Source organism: Amblyraja radiata, chromosome 16 (genome assembly GCF_010909765.2).
Source record: "Amblyraja radiata isolate CabotCenter1 chromosome 16, sAmbRad1.1.pri, whole genome shotgun sequence".
Classification (NCBI taxonomy): Eukaryota; Metazoa; Chordata; class Chondrichthyes; order Rajiformes; family Rajidae; genus Amblyraja; species Amblyraja radiata.
The window spans coordinates 21,809,879-21,830,882 of record NC_045971.1 but is presented as its reverse complement, the minus strand read 5'-3'; the positions used below and the strand labels follow the sequence as shown (position 1 = coordinate 21,830,882).

General features: G+C 43.9%; 1 protein-coding gene across 5 annotated transcripts in view; it reads left to right on the top strand.

Moving 5' to 3' along the window:
- Nucleotides 1–21,004, top strand: part of hdac5 (histone deacetylase 5) — a 288,826-nt gene that overhangs the window by 29,490 nt on the left and 238,332 nt on the right. For 3 of the 5 annotated variants that reach the window (XM_033035317.1, XM_033035319.1, XM_033035318.1), the window contains exon 2: nt 7,530–7,693. The exons of the other annotated variants lie outside the window; for them this stretch is intronic. The gene's annotated coding sequence lies outside the window, so the exon portion shown is untranslated. The remainder of the gene's footprint in view (nt 1–7,529; nt 7,694–21,004) is intronic. 5 annotated transcript variants of the gene reach the window in all.

The following is a 21,004-nucleotide window of genomic DNA, read 5'->3' as shown; positions in this document are numbered from 1 at the left end:
TAAATCTGTCCTATCCATGTACGTGTCCAAATGTCTCTTAAACATTAAGATAGTCCCAGCCTTGACTACCTCCTCTGGCAGCTCGTTCCATACATCCAGCACCCTTTGTGTGAAAAAGCTACCCCTCAGATTCCTGTTAATTTCTGAAATATTGGTCATAAATTTGGTGCAAAAATGCTCATGCTCAGAATGTAAGGCTCAGAATGCTTCAGAGAGCATCTAAAACCCCTGGACCCTGGCATCGAGGGACTTCACGTTTCGCGCTCGTGGTGTGCACAGCGCGCACATTATTACACATTAATTATTTTGTAATCCTGTCATGCCACCCCCCTTTTTAAAAAGTTTCGTAGGGGCCTGCAGATGCATTTCTTCTGTTTCAAAGTAAAACTCTCTTTGACATTTGAGGATGTGTTTAACTTTCAAATATTGAATAAAACTATATCATACCTGCCAACATTTGAAAATGAAAAATCTTACTCTGAATGCGCGGGTTAACGGAGTGCGAGCGCCGAAGGCACTCGCCCATTACGGGTGGGGTCCAGCTCCTGGATTTAAATGTTTTTTTAAAGTAGTTTGCCGATATCGCGATATATTCAGAGCTGCCAAGTTTCGTCAGAGCATTTTTAGTATTTTTTTTTCCCCAATGAGCCAATGAAATTCACTGGTCAGCACCGGCCACAACCCACGAGAACCTACGACAACCTTCGACCTACTGGCAACCCACTACCACTGCACCCACAGCACGAGAATTCTCGCTACTCTCCATGGCAGCTTCATTCTGGTCACCGCTAATTTTTCAACACGTTGAAAAATTCGCGGCGACCATAATAAGGCCGCGACTAGTTCCCAGAATGTGGGAACTCCTCACGATCATGAAGGCGACTACCCGGCAACCACCCGCGAACATGTGGCGACCGCATAGTCTCCTGCAGTCTCCTAAAATGTCGCCTAAGTGGGACAGGCCCATAAAGCTTTATTTGTGCCTGAATAGTATTCCTTTGTCCTGCACTTTATATTGTTTTCTAATCCTTATAATCTTACATTTATTTTCAGAGTGAAACCGTAGTCGACTTTAGATCCCGAGATAAGAAAATCATGCTGTACACTTTGTACTGATAACATCTGTATGTGTCAAAGCTTAGCACTAATAGATAGATGTAAGCAGGTTAATACTAGGAACAGCTGATGTCCCTCTGTTCAGTATCTTTTCTGCCTGCCAGGAGCAGTATTTGGCTTGAAACCAATACAGTGTTTACACTTTGGTACCTCGGGAATTACACTACTCAAATATGTTACTCTTGATCCATGGACATTATGCTAGCGTGTTTTTAGAATGTGTAGTGTAACATAATTTAAAATCTCGCCGGGAAACCTAATTTAATTAATAAATTTACTTAAATATGTTGAAACTCCAAAATGTAAGCATTTTAGTGGATCGTTGATATTCCAATAATCCGTGATTGAATATGGGTAGGATCTACTTTTATAAATGGCTTATTTAATTATTGGGAAAAAAATATCCATTGCTTCTTATTTACAAATCTGTTAAATGTTTTCCTTTCTATTCAGTTAATAAGGTATGTTCCGTCTGCTGCATTTTAGATGTTTACTATATCAATATTACTTTTCATATTTTCAAGTGCGATATTAAGACAAAGGGCAGGTGTTTAACATTCAGAAAAACTACAGTGATAACTATCGGAAATACAGTGACCTATATATTAAATCAAGAATAACTTGGGTCATTGTTATGGAGTAAATTAGTGACAACTTGTGGTGCAATTGAACATTCTTCGGAATATATTACTGTTGAAGTCTGCATTGGAATACAAATAAAGGCATGATGTAGTGATACATATTCATTTTCCACCACGTTTCGTGGTAATAAATAAATTTAGGACTGGCACATTTGGGTGCTAATTGAATTTTTCGATGGTTTGATCAATCATAGTTATTGTCAGTCTTTCAGGCCTTGAAATTTTATTTATTTAGAAATGAATTATCTTATTTCTACAAGTGATTTGAGTCATTCGAATTTCTAGTTTATGCTTCCTCCATTACACTCTACCATATCAATGTTTCAGTGTAAGTATATGAAAATTCTCACTGCTATTTCCTCTGCCTGCAAATATCAGTATCTCTTATAATCCCTTACCATGGCTCCTATGCCCTATTAAAGTTACTCCCTGCTGAGGAACCAAAGCAATAATGAGCATTTGACAATGTGGTGCATAGGCTGGATAGCTGATGGACCAATTTTTATTTTTGACTATTCAGTCACCATCATTTTTTTTTATTGCGGCCTGGATTAATACAATTATTATTAATTTCATTTGGATTTGGTGACCTGATAGGGACATACACATTCATATTGGAAAAGAAAGGCCCATATAAACTGAGGAAATAAAATCTTTGGTCAATGTACTGGGAACATTTTGGAAGACTGAGCTACGGATTGTAGTAATTGTTGTTCTGCAATTAAAAAAACTGCTGGGGTAGCCCAGAAGAGGAGAGTCAGCAGAAAGTGGAAATCTATGATAATATTGCAATTGAATTGGCCATTCTAACACGGATTGCAAAGGCTGTTTAACTTAAGTTGTGGATTTCAGTCCTGAGGCCTGTAACAGAAGATGAGATTAAGGACACAAAGTGTTGGAGTCACTCAGCTGGTCGGGCAGCATCTCTGGAGAACATGGATAGTTGATGTTTTGGTTCGAGATCTATCCTTTTTGTGTATTAACCAGTGTCTGCAGTGCCTTGTTTCTACTATGAGATGCTGTTTCATCAGCTTGCATTTAGGTTTCAGCAGAACAGTGTAAGAAGCCAAAGTATAAGGGATCAGGGTGGAAATGGGCGAGGAATTAAGTTGACAGACATTAGAAGAGGTATTATATAAATTATCATTCAATCTGTTTTTCATTTCTCCAATGTAGCAGAGACTAAGTTGTGAGTACTGAATGTAAAATATTAATTTGGAAGAAAACCATGTAAATCGGTGCTTTACCTGGAAGGAACATGTGGGTTTGTGGATGGAGAACAGGATTCCTAAAGTGACATCTTTGATTTGGAAGAATTTCATTGTAAGATGGGATTCAGCAAGGTGAAAGAGGGTGATGATATTTAGGCCTCTGTTCAAGGAAGAAGCAAAGGGCTGCGGGAGTCAAGAGTGTTTTATTGTCATATGTCCTGGACGGAACAATGAAATTCTTACTTGCTGCAGCACAACAGAATATGTGAATATGTAAACATTATATATAACGGGGAAAAAAAAGAAAAAGTTCAATAAATAACAAATATAGTGCAAATAGCAAATAATAATATAGTCTTTTGCAGTTCAGAGCTCATAGCTTATTCATTGTGTTTAATAGCCTGATGGCTGTGGGGAAGCTGTTCCTGAACCTGGACGTTACAGTCTTCAGGCTCCTGTACCTTCTTCCTGATGGCAGTGGTGAGATAAGTGTGTGGCCAGGATGGTGTGTGTCCTTGATGATTTTGGCTGCCTTTTTGAGGCAGCGACTACGATACATCCCTTCGACGGTGGGGAGGTCAAAGCCGGTGATGGACTGGGCAGTGGTCACAACTTTCGCTCCTGGCCATTCAAGTTGCCGAACCAGGCCACGATGCAACCAGTCAGAATTCTCTCTACCATGCACCTGTAGAAGTTTAGGAGAATCCTCTTCGACATGCCGAAACTCCGTAATCTTCTCAGGAAGTAGTCGCTGATGTGCCTTCTTTACAATTGCATCGGTGTGCTGGGTCCAGGTAAGATCTTCTGATATATGCACGCCCAGGAATTTGAGGTTATTGATCCTCTCCACCATCGTCCCGTTGATATAAACAGGATTGTGGGTCCTCATCCTTCCCCTACTAAAGTCCACAATCAGTTCCTTGGTCTTACTGATGTTGAGAGCCAGGTTGTTGTGCTGGCACCATTTGGTCTGTTGGTCGATCTCACTCTATACTCTGACTCGTCCCCATCTGTGATTCGTTCAACCACAGTGGTGTCATCGGCGAACTTGATGATGGAGTTTGCACTATGTCTGGCTACGCAGTCATGGGTATTGTGTGAGTAAAGCAGGGGGCTGAGCACACAGCCTTGAGGTGTTCCCGTACTAATTGTTACTGAGGATGAAGTGGTTCCTCCCTCATCCACAGACCACAACAGTCTGTTCGAATTGAAGTCGAGGATCCAATTGCAGAGGGATGCGCAGTGGCCCAGTTCCGTGAGCTTTGTATCCAGCTTGGAAGGGATGATGGTATTAAAGGCCGAGCTGTAGTCTATAAACAACAGCCTGATGTAGGTGTCTTTATTGTCCAGTGTGGAGTGGAGAGCCAGTGAAATTGCATCTACCGTTGACCTGTTGTGGCGGTATGCGAACTGTAGTTGGTCGAGGTTCTTGTCGAGGTACGAGTTGATGTGCACCATAACCAACCTCTAAAAGCACTTCATCACCACAGACGTTAGTGCCACTGGACGATGGTCATTGAGGTACGTCACCTTACTCTTCTTGGGAACCGGTATTATTGATGTCCTCTTAAAGCAGGTTGGAACCTCAGACCTCAGACCTCAGAAGTGAGGGGTTGAAAATGTCTGCAAAAACTCCCGCCAGATGGTCTGCACAGACAATTGGTCTGCACAGACAATCTTGAACTCGACCGGTATACCATCAGGTCCAGGCACTTTCCAAGACTTCACCCGCCTGAAGGATCTTCTGACGTCGGCCTCTGTGACTATGACTGTAACATCGTCAGGGCGAATAGGGGCTCAGGAAGGCACATCGGTGTTCTCCTTATCGAATCGTGCGTAGAACGCATTGAGCTCGTTAGGGAATGATGCTTCGCTGTCATATGAGCTGCCTTTTGATTTTGCCTTGTAGGAGGTGATGGCATTCAAGCCCTGCCACAGTTGCCGAACATCCGTCTCATCCTCCGGCTTAGAGCAGAAGTCCCTTTTGACCTTTTTGATGGCCTTACCAAGGTCGTATATGGACTTCTTATAGACCTCTGCATCGCCAGACCTGAATGCCCGGGATTTGGTCTTCAGAGAATGCGGATCTCATGGTTCATCCAAGGCTTCTGGTTAGAAAACACTCAGAAGGTTTATGTTGGAATGCAGTCCTCCACACATTTCCTTATGAAGTCTGTAACGACTGTGGCGTATTCATTCAGGTTCCTTGCCGAGTCCCTGAACATTGCCCAGTCTACAGACTCCAAGCAGTCCTGGAGTTGTTCCTCGTCTGCCACGTCTGAAAACCACGAATAGTTGACCATGAGGCAGATGCCCCCTCTTCTCCCTTTCCCAGATGCCGGTCCATACGGTGGATGGAGAACCCTTCAGGCTGGACAGCTGAGTCTGGGGAGCTGGGGGTGAGCCATGTCTCTGTGAAACGGAAAACAGAGCATTCCCTCAGCTCCCTTTGGTAAAGCAGCCTTGACATTAAGTCTTCCACTTTGTTTTCTAGTGACTGTACGTTGGCTAGTAGGATGGTAGGGAGAGGGGGCCCAAGTCCCCTATGCTGCAGTCTTACTTGTAGTCCTGCCCGACGACCACGTTTCCATACTCCATGAAGCTCAACTCGGTGTTTAAAGGTACAGTACTTGCGAGTCTCCGCGAGGTCGGGGATTCCCCTGAGATCGGGGATTCCCTTACAGTCGGCACCTCCAGCTCCGTTGCTGTTGGGAGATCCTGCCCGACTGCCTCGATTCCGGACTCCATGAATGCCTCCCCGGGTTTACAAGTACAGTACTTACTGTACCTGCACGCCTCTGTGAGGTCGGGGATTCCCCTCCGATCGGGGATTCTCTTACAGTCGCTATCTTCGGGAGTATGCAGTAGCGCTAATGCATTTACATGTGTTAGCAGCTCGCTACTTCCATCGTTGATTTCTGCAGATTCTGCAGATTCGTTGATACAGGCGAGCTCAGAAATACTATATTTGAAGATTTTCTGTTGTGCCGCTGGCAAAATGTCGCCGCAGGTAGGCGCCATATTAGTTCTGGAATGACAAAGAGGTGTAGAGATAGCAGTTTCCCAAGATGCAAATAAGTCAGCGGGGACCCGTGACTGACACTGTTAAAATAGCAGACAATATCACAGGTGTCAGATGTTAGTAGGAAGAGACTTGACCAGGGAAGAAAAAAATAGAATCAAGTCGGAAGATATTATATTGTATTCAAAGAAATGTTCATGGGGGGGAAGACATTGAAAGAGGTGCTCAATGTCATGCTGGGCACAGAATGGATGAAAATAAGGGGCATGAAGCTGAGACCTCTTCTAAGGGCAGACTGCTTGGCATCAGAGGGAGAGATTGGAAGGGATTGTGAGATCATAATGGGTATGAATTGGGGAGGGATGAAGTCAGAAAAAAAAAGGAGGAAAAAGATTCTGAGGAGTGTTGAAATTGAATGTGATGGGTGAAGCATTTATTGAATCCCTAAACATTTGCAGTTATCGTGGGTAGATCTTGAGAATGAAAGAATTTGCTATACCACTGGGTAAGCTAAGGTATTCTTATTTCCCAGTAAATTGAGAATCGGGTGACAATAACATCTAGCACCTGATATTTGGTGTTTCATATTGCCATTTCCTTGTATCTTGGCACAGTAAAGTTTCAATTAAATTAAAACTGGAGCTGCACAGATGGTGCATTTCATAATATCATTCTTATCCCACAACTTAGATAGGCATATCACCCTGATTTTAGATTATATAACTTTATCCTGTTTATAATTCAATTGATTTTTTTTTCTCCATGCATTATCCTTATTAGAATCAATAAATCACCTCATGAATTAATTCCCCTCATTTGTTGCATTTAAGTATTTTGCACATTTCCAAATCTGTACTCGGTGTTTAAAGGTACCGAGGTAATTTGATTAGAATTATTTTGACTATATTTCTGTAATGCTAATATTTAATTTATCCATGTAAGAAACACTTTTTATTAGAATATTTGCTTGATTGCAAGTTCTTTGCCTTTCCTTTTACATAATTTCATCAATATTTTTTCTTTCTCCTGCTTAATTGGAGTTAAACCCATTAAACCTTGGTTTGCATCCTTCTCTCATTTTAATGTACTTGCTATTGATGCTCTCCTGTACCTGTACAATTAGTCCTATATTTGTTTTTAATACATTGCCTACAATTCCGTTTATGAACATTTCAGCACCATCACCCTCGCCCCACTCCCAATGCAAATTTTGTTTCAGTGGTGTCCATCAATTCTGCTGTTGGGAAAACCAAAATCTTGACTTCCTAGGCTCAGCTGCATCCGGATGTGCCTAAATGCTGCTTTAATGCCCTAAGTTTAGCACGTGACCTCCAATCCAACATTGTTTATGTAGTTTATCGGTGCATAGAGAATATGTAATAGTCGATCATTTGGTCACTATCGTATTGCCATATTCATGCGCCTCAGGTACCAAAGTACCCACCAATGTGGGTACTTTTTTTTGCAGAATTCTCTCTGTAAAACTTGGTACCACAATTTGGCTGCTAAACGTTCTCTTCTCTGCTCCTTTCTTGACAGGCTCCTGGATTGGTTCTATTCCTGATACTCCCACCTATCAACTCTTCAATCTCCGCATCATTTCCCACCAGAGGAGACATTTGGAGCACACCTGGGATGATTGCTCCAATCCCTCTGCTTCACCATCATTCTAACATCCTTGTGTTCCTTCTCTGAACATCAAGGTCTCATTTTGTACTCTGTGGCTACTTAGATGTCATTAACACGAACCATTTCCCCCAAATATTTTGGTACTGAGCATGACAGTCAGACTAAGTGGATGGACTGATTTGCAGCAGTTGGAGGTAGCACCTTCAGAACGAGGTGCTAGAAAACAAATAATATTCCATGGTGCATAAAGTGTTGTGTATTTCAAGTTTAGTTTTAATTAGAATAAAGATCTGAAAAGATAGTGGAAAAGCAGTAAATATTTAAATTGCTCAAAACTCTCTTCTCATTTTTCCTTTTGTCCATCAGTTGATTTACTTAGAACCTTTATTGCTCATCTCAACAAACTTCAAATTCCAATTTATAGACACAGAGGGGAACAGGCCCTTCGGCCTACATGATTCACCTTTAAGTGCCCAATTACACTAATCTTTCATTCCTAAAAAGTACCCCAGATTCTACCACTCACCAACACAATTAGGGGCATTTTACAGTGACCAATTAACGCACTGACCCATGCGTCTTTGGGATGTAAGAGGAATCGTAAATACCCATGTGGTTGTCTACAAACTCTGTATAAATAGTGCTAGAGGTCAGGTTGGAACCTGGTCCCTGGAGGCAGCAGCTTTACATGTTACACCACTGAGTTCAAAAGTCATCACTACTACAACCCATTCTGTTTTTAGCCCAAGCAGCGTTAAATTAATTCAATAACAACGTGGAAGTGACATCACTTCCAAATTCTAACTTGGTCATACTTCACTAGTAATTTATTTCTCACCAGTTGGGCAACTTAGAGTTGCCCACCTGGTAATGTCAGGAAAGCATTGGCACACGATTGAGTTGGTTTCCAAGCGATGTTTAAGAACAATAGAACTTAATATTTTGTAATGTATAACTGTTATCTTAGTCATATTTCTGAAGCCTATATTTATCTTCCAAAATAAAAGCAAGAGCAGTCAATGATTTGTATTATGAAATGCAGATAATGCAAATGTATTAACTGATTTAAAAATCTTTGTTCAACAAGCCCACCCAAATCAGATTTGAAAAAAAAAGTGTTGCCAATTGTGTGCAGCAGTGTATAAATTCATCATATACACAAATTTAAACGGTTACGGTGAGAATTTTTTTTTAAGGATACAGCATGGAAACGGGCCCTTCAGTTTAACCCAGTCCATATCAACCATCAGTCACCCGTTCACACAAGTTCTATGTTATTCCACTTTTGTATCCACCCCTTGCACACTAGGGGCAATTTACAGAGGCCAGCTTGTCGACAAATCCATGCCTTTGGGAGGTGAGAAGAATTCGGAGCAACCAGAAAAAAACCTACACAATCCCAGGGAGATTGTGCAATCTCCACACAGATAGCACCCAGGTCAGGATTGAACCCGGGAATCTGACATTGCGAGACACAGCTCTACTATTTATGCCATTGTGCTGCCGTTTATTCTAAAAAAATTTAATCTATGTTTCTCATAAATTTGGTTCCTAATTCATACGGTATAGAGGTGCAGATTTTCCGCATCCACATGCTATTGTTCTTTTTGCATCAATACAAGAAGATGAAGTAACCAAGAAAATTGGCACGGGCAGGGTTGTATATGTTGTCCATATGGACTTCAGCAAGGCCGTCTAAAGTTACTGGCCTTTAATGGCGGGCTGCTCTGGAAGGTTTAGATCACATGGGATCCAAGTAGAGCTAGCTAACAGTATGCAGACTGTTTAATGGAAGGAATCAGAGCGTGGTGGTCGAGGGTTGTTTTTGGACTTGAAGCCTGTGACGAGCAGTGTGCCTCAGTGAGCAGTGTTGGCCTCATTTGTTATCTATATCAACAATTTGGATGAGAATGTACAAGGCATGATCAGTAAGTTTGCAGATGACGCTAAAGTAGGTGGAATCCCAGACATTGAAGAAGGATATTAAGTATTACAGAAGGGGTCTTGATTAGCTGGGTAAGTGGTCTGTGGAATGGCTAATGGAGTTTAATGCAGATAAGTGAGGTGATGCATTTCGGGATACTAGGGCTGGACCTACACAGTCAATGGTAGGGCACTTGGAAGTGTTGTAGAGCAGAGTGATCTAGGCGTACAAGTACATAGTTCCCTGAAAGTAGTGTCACAGGTAGATGGGGTAGTCAAGGAGGCTTTCAGCATTCATGGCCTTCATCAGTCAAGGAATTTAATATAGAAGTTGGAAATAGAAGAACTAGTACAAGACACTAGTGAGGCCACTGTTGGAGTATTGGTTCGGTTTTGGTCATCCTGCTATAGGAAGGGTGCCATTAAGTTGGAACGGGTTCAGAGAAGATTTGCACGGATGCTGCCATGACTGAGCTGTAGGGAGATTTGTTAGGCTTGGACTTTATTCCTTAGAGTGTAGGAGGCTGTGGGATGATTTTATAGAAGTATATAAAATCATGAGGGGAACAGAGGGTGAATGCAGAGTATTTTCTCCCCCAGGGTGGAGGTATCAACAACTAGAGGGCATAGGTTTAAGGTGAGAGGGGGTAGATTTAATTGACAACTTGATCATGTAGATTGTTGTGAGTACATGGAAGAGCTGCAAGTGGAAAGAGTTGAGACAGATACCATAACAACATTTAAAAGACATTTGCACAGGTACATGGATAGGAGAGTTATGTGGGCCAAACTCCAGAGAAACTGCCTGACCTGCTGAGTTGCCTCAGTACTTTGTCTATTTTTACAGGTAGGAGGGACTAGTTCTGATGGGGCTTCTTAGTTGGCATAAGTTGCGCCAACAGGCCTGTTTCTGTGCCTTATTCTAATGCAATCTTTGATGAATCTTAGCTTTGGAAGTTTGTTCTGAATCATCACTGCCTTTCTACTTCTCTGTCCTTTGTTCCTCAAAATCTAGTTTATTAGTCTTTGTGTCAATTAGATTTAACATATTTTTAATTTGTATAAATCCAAGTTGTTAAATCAGAAGTTTGCAGATCTGCAGAGATGTGATTAGTTTGCAAATCTGACATCTGGTGAGTTATCTACTGAGGGTTTGAAACATTCTTTCAGCTTCCAAATTTTGTTGTACAGGTGCACAACCTTTTATCCGAAAGCCTTGGGACCAGACACTTCGTAATTCAGAATTTGTCGGCCTTCGGAATGGAATTTTTTTAGCGTAGATTTTAATGGCTGGCTCCGTGGTAGAGTGCTCGGCTCATATCCGCAAGGTCGCGAATTTGCGCATTGATCCCGGCAGTTACTCGGTCGCGAGTTTGAGTCTTCAATGTCGTTTTTTCTTGCAGAATAAATGTCTGTATGAAATGCAGTGTAGGAGAGGTGTACTGACTGTGTGGGCAGAACTTTGGAAGTGATTGCCCACCAGTCTAAAAAGCCGCTGTGTCTCCCTGTCCCAGGGATAGCAGGGGGCGATCAAACAGCACAATACCCCCCTCCCCCTCCAACTCCAGAGGAATCCGCTCCCTGATGGGCCGCTACGGCGACAAGTGGCAGTTTGCCCACAGCCCGAGCTGCGCCCCCTCATCCGCCACCCCAAGAACAAGACGTACCTTGCACACCATCAGCTTCTGCCCCTACGTGTTCCTCTGGAGTTGGAGCGGGGCTGGGCTGGAGTTGCTGCTGGCTGTGGGTCTCTGGGATCTCCGTGCTTGCAGTGGGCCTGGGGGTCGGTGTCCCGTTGGTCCTGACGTCTCCGGCCACCCCCCTGGACTGGAGCTGAGACTGGGAACTGTACCGCCCTTGCCCCCTGCCTCTGCAACTGCAAACAACCCCACTCTCCTGCAAGGGCGGTACAGTTCCTGGAGGATGGCAGGTGGCCGGAGACGTCAGGACCAACAGGAACCCGCTCCCCAATGGGCCCCTACGACGCCCCGAGCTGCGCCCCGTCATCCGCAACCCAGGTTCCTCTGTAGTTGGTGCGGGGCTGGGCTGGGCTGCTGTTGGCTGTGGGTCTCTGGGATCTCCGTGCTTGCAGTGGGCCTGGGGATCGGTGTCCCGATGAGGGGGCGCAGCTCGGGGAACGGCTTCTGGTGGTCCTGACGTCTCCGGCCAGTTTGCAGTTTTCCTCTGGAGTTGGAACGGGGCTGGGCTGCTGCTGGCTGTGGGTCTCTGGGATCTCCGTGCTTGCAGTGGGCCTGGGGGTCGGTGTCCCGTTGGTCGTGACGTCTCCGGTGACTGGCACTGACCTGCTGTCATCGCCGACGTGAAGACAGTGCAAAGCCCCCGCGCCGGTGCAATGAGCAGGGAGCTGGAGAGGAGAGGGAAGGGGTCACACACATGGCCGGGAAGCAGAGAGATGTAGGTGGGGTGAAATTGAAGGGAGCGACAATCTGTTGCTGCCTGCCCGCTGAGTTAAAAAGTTCCCACGCAAGACTCACGATGCACTGTATTGTGAGTCTACCGTGGGAACTTTTTAACTCAGCGGGCAGGCAGCAGCAGATTGTCAATTATTAACCCTCCCGCGCAATATACCCTCACCTTCTCTTTTATGAATGGGGATTTAGTTCCCCTTTCTTCGAGGACCGACCGGAGGTTCCGCTGTCACCTCTGCGGGCCGCCCTCGGTGAACGTTTTCAAGGACCTTTCTTCAAGGACCGAAAAAATGTCCGCTATTCGGAGGTTTTCGTTATTTGGATCTTCGGATAAAAGGTTGTGCACCTGTACTTCCAAAAATGTATTTTGCTGCAACTAGTTTTCAATATTTTATCATATTGCAACACAATAAGATGAAGTATTTTCAGTGACTCCTGTCCTTCATCTGTTATGTTCTTCATCTGTTTTTGTTCTTCTTTGATGTGATTGATTGTATTGTAAATTTAAATATTGCTTCTGCTCTGAATACTCTCAAAATGCATTCTCCATCTATCATAAAGCAATATGCTAATTAATCTTTGCTGCCACCAGCTGACAGCTTAATTTAAATTACTTATGTTGCTCTGTTAATCACAATAATTCCACTCACAATCCACTGAAAATGAGACATAGGCAGTGATGTTATATCTGAATATGAAAATGAGACATACAGTGCCCTCCATAATGTTTGGGACAAAGACCTATCATTTATTTCTTTGCCTCTGTACTCCACAATTTTGAGATTTGTAATAGAAAAAAGTAACATGTGGTTAAAGTGCACATTGTCAGATTTTATTAAAGGCCATTTTTATACATTTTGGTTTCACCATGTAGAGATTACAGCTGCATTTATAAATAGTCCCCCCATTTCAGGACACCATAATGTTTGGGACACATAGCTTCACTGGTGTTTGTAATTGCTCAGGTGTGTTTAATTGCCTCCTTAATGCAGGTATAAGCGAGCTCTCAGCACTTAGTCTTTCCTCCAGTCTTTCCATCACCTTTGGACACTTTTATTGCAGACCAAAGTTGTGCCAATGAAAGTCAAAGAAGCCATTATGAGACTGAGAAACGAGAATAAAACTGTTAGAGGCATCAGCCAAATATCAGGCATACATACCAAAATCAACTGTTTGGAACATCATTAAGAAGAAAGAGAGCACCAGTGAGCAAAGGGACTGACAGGCCAAGAACGACTTCCACAGCTGATGACAGAGGAATTTTCTCTATAATAAAGGAAAAAACCCCAAACACCTGTCCGACAGATCAGAAACACTGTTCAGGTGTGGATTTGTAAATGACCACTGTCCACAGAAGACTTCATGAACAGAAATATATAGGCTACACTGCAAGGTGCAAACCACTGGTTAGCCACAAAAATAAGATGGCCAGGTTACAGTTTGCCAAGAAGTACTTAAAAGAGCAACCACAGTTCTGGAAAAAGGTGCCGTGGACAGATGAGACGAAGATTAACATATATCAGAGTGATGGCAAGAGCAAAGTGTGGAGGAGAGAAGGAACTGCCCAAGATCCAAAGCATACCACCTCATCTGTGAAACACGGTGGTGGGGGTGTTATGGCCTGGGCATGTATGGCTGCTGAAGGCACTGGTTCACTTATCGTCATTGATGATACAACTGATGATGGTAGTAGCATAATGAATTCTGAAATGTATGGACACATCCTATCTGCTCAAGTTCAAACAAGTGCCTCAAAACTCATTGGCTGGCGCTTCATTCTACAGCAAGACAATGATCCCAAACGCACTGCTAAAGCAACAAAGGAGTTTTTCAAGGCTAAAAAATGGTCAATTCTTGAGTGGCCAAGTCAATCACCCGATCTGAACCCAATTGAGCATGCCTTTTATATGCTGAAGAGAAAACTGAAGGGGACTAGCCCCCAAAACAAGCATGCTAAAGATGGCTGCAATACAAGCCTGGCAGAGCATCACCAGAGAAGACACCCAGCAACTGGTGATGTCCATCAATCGCAGACTAAGCAGTCATTGCATGCAAAGGATATGCAACAAAAATACTAAACATGACGACTTTCATTTACATGACATTGCTGTGTCCCAAACATTATGGTGCCCTGAAATGGGGAGGACTATATACATAAACACTGCTGTAATTTCTACATTGTGAAACCAAAATGTATAAAAATGGCCTTTATTAAAATCTGACAATGTGTACTTTAACCACATGTGATTTTTTTTTCTATTACAAATCTCAAATTGTGGAGTACAGAGACAAATAAATACATGATGGGTCTTTGTCCCAAACACTACGGAGGGCACAGTAGGTAGTGATATTATATCTGATGTTATGTCTGAAGAAGGGTCTCAACCCAAAACATGACCCATTCCTTCTGTCCAGAAGGAAGCTGTTACCTTAACAGTAAATATGGACCGAGAAAGCTTCAGATGTGATTTGCGGTTTGTGGAATGGGGTGATTTTTTTTTCTGGGATCTGATTTGTATTTGTATACCTAAATTGAGGAAGTAATAGGTTGTCACAAGCTTTCACTATATTTACTGCCTGGTAAAAGGTGTTAAGGTTTGAATAGATTTGGGATTCCCACAAAATGAAGGAGTCCCCCAACAGTCATAAGCTTAGTTCTTAATGAAGCACAATTCTTTGATTGAGGTGTAAAGGTCCCCATGCAACTTGATCCTTGACTTTCTCATCAACAGACCACACTCAGTGCTAATTGGCTACACTTCCTCCTCAATAACCAACAGCATATGAGCACCTCGGGCTTGTGTGCTCTGCTCGCTCTCTACCCATAACTGTGTAGCCAGACACCGTTCCAACACCATCTTTTAATTCGCTGAGGACACCACCATTGCTGGATGAATCACGGATAACGTTGATTCAGAGTACAGGTTGGAGATGGATAATCTAACTGAATGTTGGCAAAACATCAACCTTGCTTTCAACATTAGCTAGACCAAGGAACTGGTTGTTGACTTTCGAAAAGGGAAGCTGAGAACCCTCAAACCTGTCTTGATCTATGGGTGGGAGTGGGAGCGATTCAGGTTTCTGGGCATACATATCTCTGAAGATCTGCCCTGGGCCCAGCACATTGATGCAATCATAAAGAAAGCCCATCAAAGGTTATCCTTCTTAAGAAGATTGAAGAGATTCTGTATGTCGACAAATACTGTCTTGAACTTCTACAGGTGTACCTTTGAGAGCATACTGGTTGGTTGCATCATGGCTGTTTGGCAACTTGAATGCCTGGCAATGAAAGAGATTACAAAATCGGTGGACACTGCCTGGTCCATCATGGGACCCCCACTATCGAAAGGATCTATAAGAGGTGCTGCTCAAAAACACATCCAGCATCGACAGACCCACACCATCCTGGCTATGCTCTCATTTCACTCCTACCTTGGGGAAGAAGGTATATAATAATAATAATAATAATAAACTTTATTACAGACTCAAGGTCCAGACAAGGGGCAACATTACATTAAAAATGCATTGCATATCAAATATCATAAATATATATAAAATCATGGTATATCACATAAAAACATCATAATTTATATATTTTTAAAACCCACAATTCTTAAGTTAAAAGTCCAGATTAAAAGATGATCATTGTCCTACAACGAGACAACGATACCAGTGTCTCCACAGCTGGGATTCGTAGCGTGTAGTGCTAACCCTTATGTTTGTCAAGGCCACAATAAGCACATATATGAGTCTGAACATCATGATCACCCAGGTTCAAGAGCAGCTTCTTCCCAACTACCACCAGGCTCGTGAACACTGCAAAACGCTAACTCGACACTGAACTGGACTGTCTCGGTTGCACTAAGGACTTTGGGCTTTTTTACATGTATTTTGGTTATTAAATTATTGATATTTTGTAACTATGTTATCTCTGAGTATTGTGTTTACAGGCTTATTATGCTGTTGCAAATAAGAATTTCATTGTTCTGTTGTCAGTACATATGACAATTAAACATTCTTGAAAAATAAACTTACATCTGTGGAACTGTATTTCAGTAATTAGTCAGTACTTTCAGAGAAAGAGGAGGAAAATGTATTTTTGGCCTGACTTAAATTATACAACACTTCAAGTATCAATATTTGCATAAAACCATATTAGATATTTCTTAAGTGCAGATGAATAAAAATAAATATTTATCATTTATCAATTTAAGCAGAATTTGGTGCAAGAAAGGTGAAAATCTGTGAGGCAAGTAGAAGGAAAAAGCATAGCAATTACTCTCAGCCATGTGGATTCGTCCAGTGTCAGGATAACTAGTTCTAACCTGTCATCATAAATATTCCCAAAATAACACGTCGAAGCTTCAAGTTTAGTAACTTTTGGTAATGTAGCTCCCAGGAGAAGCTTGTCTGAAAGCATGTCTATGCTTGGAAAAAGAACAGAAAACCTCCAATTCATGTTTGCTCATCTCCGAATCTGCATTGAGGTAAAATAATACTAATAAGTTTATTTAACTTAAAGATGCAGCATGGAAAAAGGCCCTTTGGCCCACCAAGTCCACGCCGACCATTGCTCGCCACCTTTTCATACTACAGGTGCACAACCTTTTATCCGAAGATCCAAATAACGAAAACCTCCGAATAGCGGCCATTTTTTTGGTCCTTGAAGAAAGGTCCTTGAAAACGTTCACCGAGGGCGGCCCGCAGAGGTGACAGCGGAACCTCTGGTCGGTCCTCGAAGAAAGGGGAACTAAATCAACATTCATAAAAGAGAAGGTGAGGGTATATTGCGCTGGAGGGTTAATAATTGACAATATGCTGCTGCCTGCCCACTGAGTTAAAAAGTTACCACGGTAGCACGATACACAGTGTATCGTGAGTCTTGCGTGGGAACTTTTTAACTCAGCGGGGCAGGCAGCAGCAGATTGTCGCTCGCTTCAGTTTCACCCCACCTACACCCCTCTGCTTCCCGGCCATGTGTGTGACCCCTTCCCTCCCCACTCCAGCTCCCCGCCCATTGCACCGGCGCGGGGGCTTTGCACTGTCTTCAAGTCGGCGATGCCAGCAGGACCAAAGATCTTATAGCTCCGCTATAGGATCTTTGAGCAGGACCGTGCCAGTCACCGGAGACGTCAGGACCAACGGGACACCGCCCCCCAGGCCCACTGCAAGCACGGAGATCCCAGAGACCCACAGCCAGCAGCAACCCAGCCCCGTTCCAACTCCAGAGGAAAACTGCAAACTGGCCGGAGACGTCAGGACCACCAGAAGCCGTTCCCCGAGCTGCGCCCCCTCATCGGGACACCGACCCCCAGGCCCACTGCAAGCACGGAGATCCCAGAGACCCACAGCCAGCAGCAACTCCAGCCCAGCCCCGCTCCAACTCCAGAGGAACACGTAGGGGCAGAAGCTGATGGTGTGCAAGGTACGTCTTGTTCTTGGGGTGGCGGATGAGGGGGCGCAGCTCGGGCTGTGGACAAACTGCTACTTATCGCCGTAGCGGCCCATCGGGGAGCGGATTCCTCTGGAGTTGGAGGGGGGGGGGGGGGGTATTGTGCTGTTTGATCGCCCCCTGCTATCCCAGGGACAGGGAGACACAGCGGCTTTTTAGACTGGTGGGCAATCACTTCCGAAGTTCTGCCCACACAGTCAGTACACCTCTCCTACACTGCATTTCATACAGACATTTATCCTGCTAGAAAAAACTACATTGAAGACGCAAACTCGCGACCGAGTAACTGCCGGGATCAAGGCGCAAACTCGCGACCTTGCGGATATGAGCCGAGCACTCTACCACTGAGCCAGCCATTAAAATCTACGCTAAAAAAATTCCATTCCGAAGACCGACAAATTCTGAATTACGAAAAGTGTCTGGTCCCAAGGCTTTCGGATAAAAGGTTGTGCACCTGTAGTTCTTTATTATCCCACTTTCTCATCCATTCCCTTTAAACTAGGGGCAATCTTTTACAGATGCCATTTAACCTATGTCTTTGGAATGTGGGAGGATCTGCGGGAAATCCATGCAGTCACAAGGAATACGTGCAAACTTCACACAGTCAGCATCCGAGATTTGGATCAAACCCAGGTCTTTGGTGCTGTGAGGCAGCAGCTCTACCAGCTGAGCCATCCTTTGTTGCCTTTGTGAAGCCCAGTTCACAAGCATTAGTTATCATTGAATGTCACAATTGAGTTCAACTTCATTCAGGACTTGGTACCCAGTCGTGCACCCTACAGAAAGCACAGCTACATATCAACAATAGCAATCACAATTATCAAGAAACAATTATCAACAATTGCAATCACCATTGACTTTTTCACCCACAAGTGAGGAAAAATAAATAAACCTATTGCAGAAAGGTGCTGATCAAACACAAAAGGACACAGAATCCTGGAGTAACGCAACTGATCTGGCAGCATCTCTGGAGAATATGGATAGGTGACATTTCTGGTCGAGGCCCTTCTTAAGTGATTGTAGGAAGACAAGGAGAAATGCAGGCCAAAGAGGTGGGGAGGTTGATAGACATATGGTTTCAACAAAGGGCAGAAAAAGAAAGGAAGGTATGAGACGGGTTTGAAGAGTTGCAGATTGCGAAGCCAGGGGAAGAAAGAGGTGGTGCATGGGTGGAGGAGAGTTTGGATTGATGACTCTAAATAGTAATAAGGATGTAACAGTAAGTAATTTTATTATTAATTGATCAGTGCTATAGCATAACAATCTGTGCATCGCTAGGTAGTGAACACCCACACTATCCTGGCCACGTTCTCATCTTGTTACTACGTCAGGAATAAGGCACTAGATCCTCTTAACAGTGACCTTTTGTTTCAAGAACATCTTCTTCCAAGCAACCATCAGGATCTTGAACACTGCACAACATTAGTTCCAACTAGACTGTGGGACCCGTTGGATCCCAGTCAATGGACTAGTCCCCCAACGCAATCCATTCCCCAATGGAATATTTCACCACTCACCCATTCCCCCAATGCAACCCGTTCCCCCAACGCAATATTCCACCACTCGCCCATAGCCCCTAACTGCGCAGGCGTGGCTCATTTCCCCTCATCTCCAAGCACTCCCCCTCCTCTAAATGTGTGGGAGGGGTGGGGTGTGGGTGGGAGGGGAGGAGGGGAGTGTGTGGACAGGGAGGTGTAGGGTGGGTCTGTGGGGGAGGGGGGGGAGAGGGTATGGGCGGGGTTGTATGTGTGGACAGGGAGGGGTGTGGGCAGGGAGGAGTGTGTGGGTGGCGGGGGAGTGAGCTTGGAGAAAAAAGGGCGAAGAGCCATGGGGAAGAGGGGGGCATCATGGGGGATGGGGGGGGGGAGGAGCCAGAGGGGTATTGGCTGAAATTGGTGGTGCGATGGGGACTCACAGCGGGAGCTGGTTGCTGGTCTTTCTCCTCCACCGGGATCAGAGTCTCTGCTTTCCCTTTGGCAGCATCTCCGACTCCGGGCTGGGCTGGGTCTCCAACTCCGACGCTGTGCTGGGTCTCCGACTCCGGGCTGGGCTGGATCACTGACTCTAGGCTGGGCTGGGTCGGGTCTCTGACGCTGGACTGCTGCTTGGGGCGGGGCTGCTGCTTGGGGCTGGGCTGGGCTGCTTTGGGTCCCTCTGTAAGTCTGGTTGGAAACCTCCGCTGGACATCCTCTGCTCCAGTAAGGATGCGATGGTGCAGGAAGGGGCGGTCTGTCCTGGGGAGTGACGGGAAGAGACTAATCCACGCGGCGCTGACAGGCAGGAGAAGAGATGGATCTGCGCACGTACGGTTTTAAGATTTTTATACGTCGCGAACTTTTACGACATTCAACCGATCGGAACGAAACTTGGTGCACTCGCAGCACAGGAGAACGGTGAGTGAACTGGTGAAAAATCGTAGCGCTATCGCGAACCGTTTTTGAACAAATAGAAAGACCGCCATATGTATAGATAGATATTAGCACGCAACAAAAGCTTTTCACTGCACCTCGGTACATGTGACAGTAAACTAAACTCAAACTTTATCTCAGCAACTATGATTTATTGTGGACTGGTTTTGTTGCACTACTTATTTTGGTTTAACACTGCTATGGTTTGGTTACTGAGTATTGCTGATTATAAATTGTATTATTATTTATTTATTTGCAATTGTGTAAATGGGACTGTAATGCTGCAGCGAATGAGAATTTCATTGTTCCGTTTCCAGTGCAAATGAAAGTTAAACACTGAAGGTCTTGAGAAAAACTGCAATATCTAGGTGAAAAGAGCACACTCACAATATCTTGCAGCAACTTCGTGATAGTTATTTTTTTGTACTACTTCAGGGTATAGCACAAGTGCAGTAACTAATGCAGCAATCTGTTGTATAAAATATCTCTGCTTGTGACATGCGCGCAGATAACGTGGCTTCGCATGCAGAAAACCATGATATGGTCTGTTTTCTAGGAGCAAAAAGATGTTTTGCAGCGCTATGCAATTTTCCCAAGGTTGTCCTGGTGACACGAGTTCCAGACATTACAGTTGTCTGTATTGTTGCTAAAATAGTATTAATATAAACAAAGTGGTCTTTTTTTTCCTGGCCATAAATCTTCCAACATATTACTAAATTCTACATACTGAGAAAGAAAGTTTAAGATAAATACTTAGCGGCAGAAGGAAACTCTGATGCTGGAATCTGGAGCAGAGCACAAAGTGCTGGAGTAACTCAGCAGGTTAGGCAGCATCTGTGGAAGGAATGGATAGGTGATCATTCTTCAGATAAATACTTGTTTGCGTTCTGTTATATATAAATAATATCTGTTAAAAAAAAATTATTAAAATACACAGATAATATTATCAGGTCGGTTCGCCTGTTCTATTTGTTCTGTTAATGTCATCAGTAAGGATGTCCCATTGCAACCTAGATCAGCCCCATTTAAAAAAAATTAAATTTGCATTCAATAAGCGAGTTCGGTATTCCGAAAAAACAAGGAATCACGGGATTTGTCAAAGGTCACAAGCGATAAAAACTCTCAGCTCAATTCTGCCTGTTAACCTACCAGCCCTGCCGCGGAGAAGCAGCG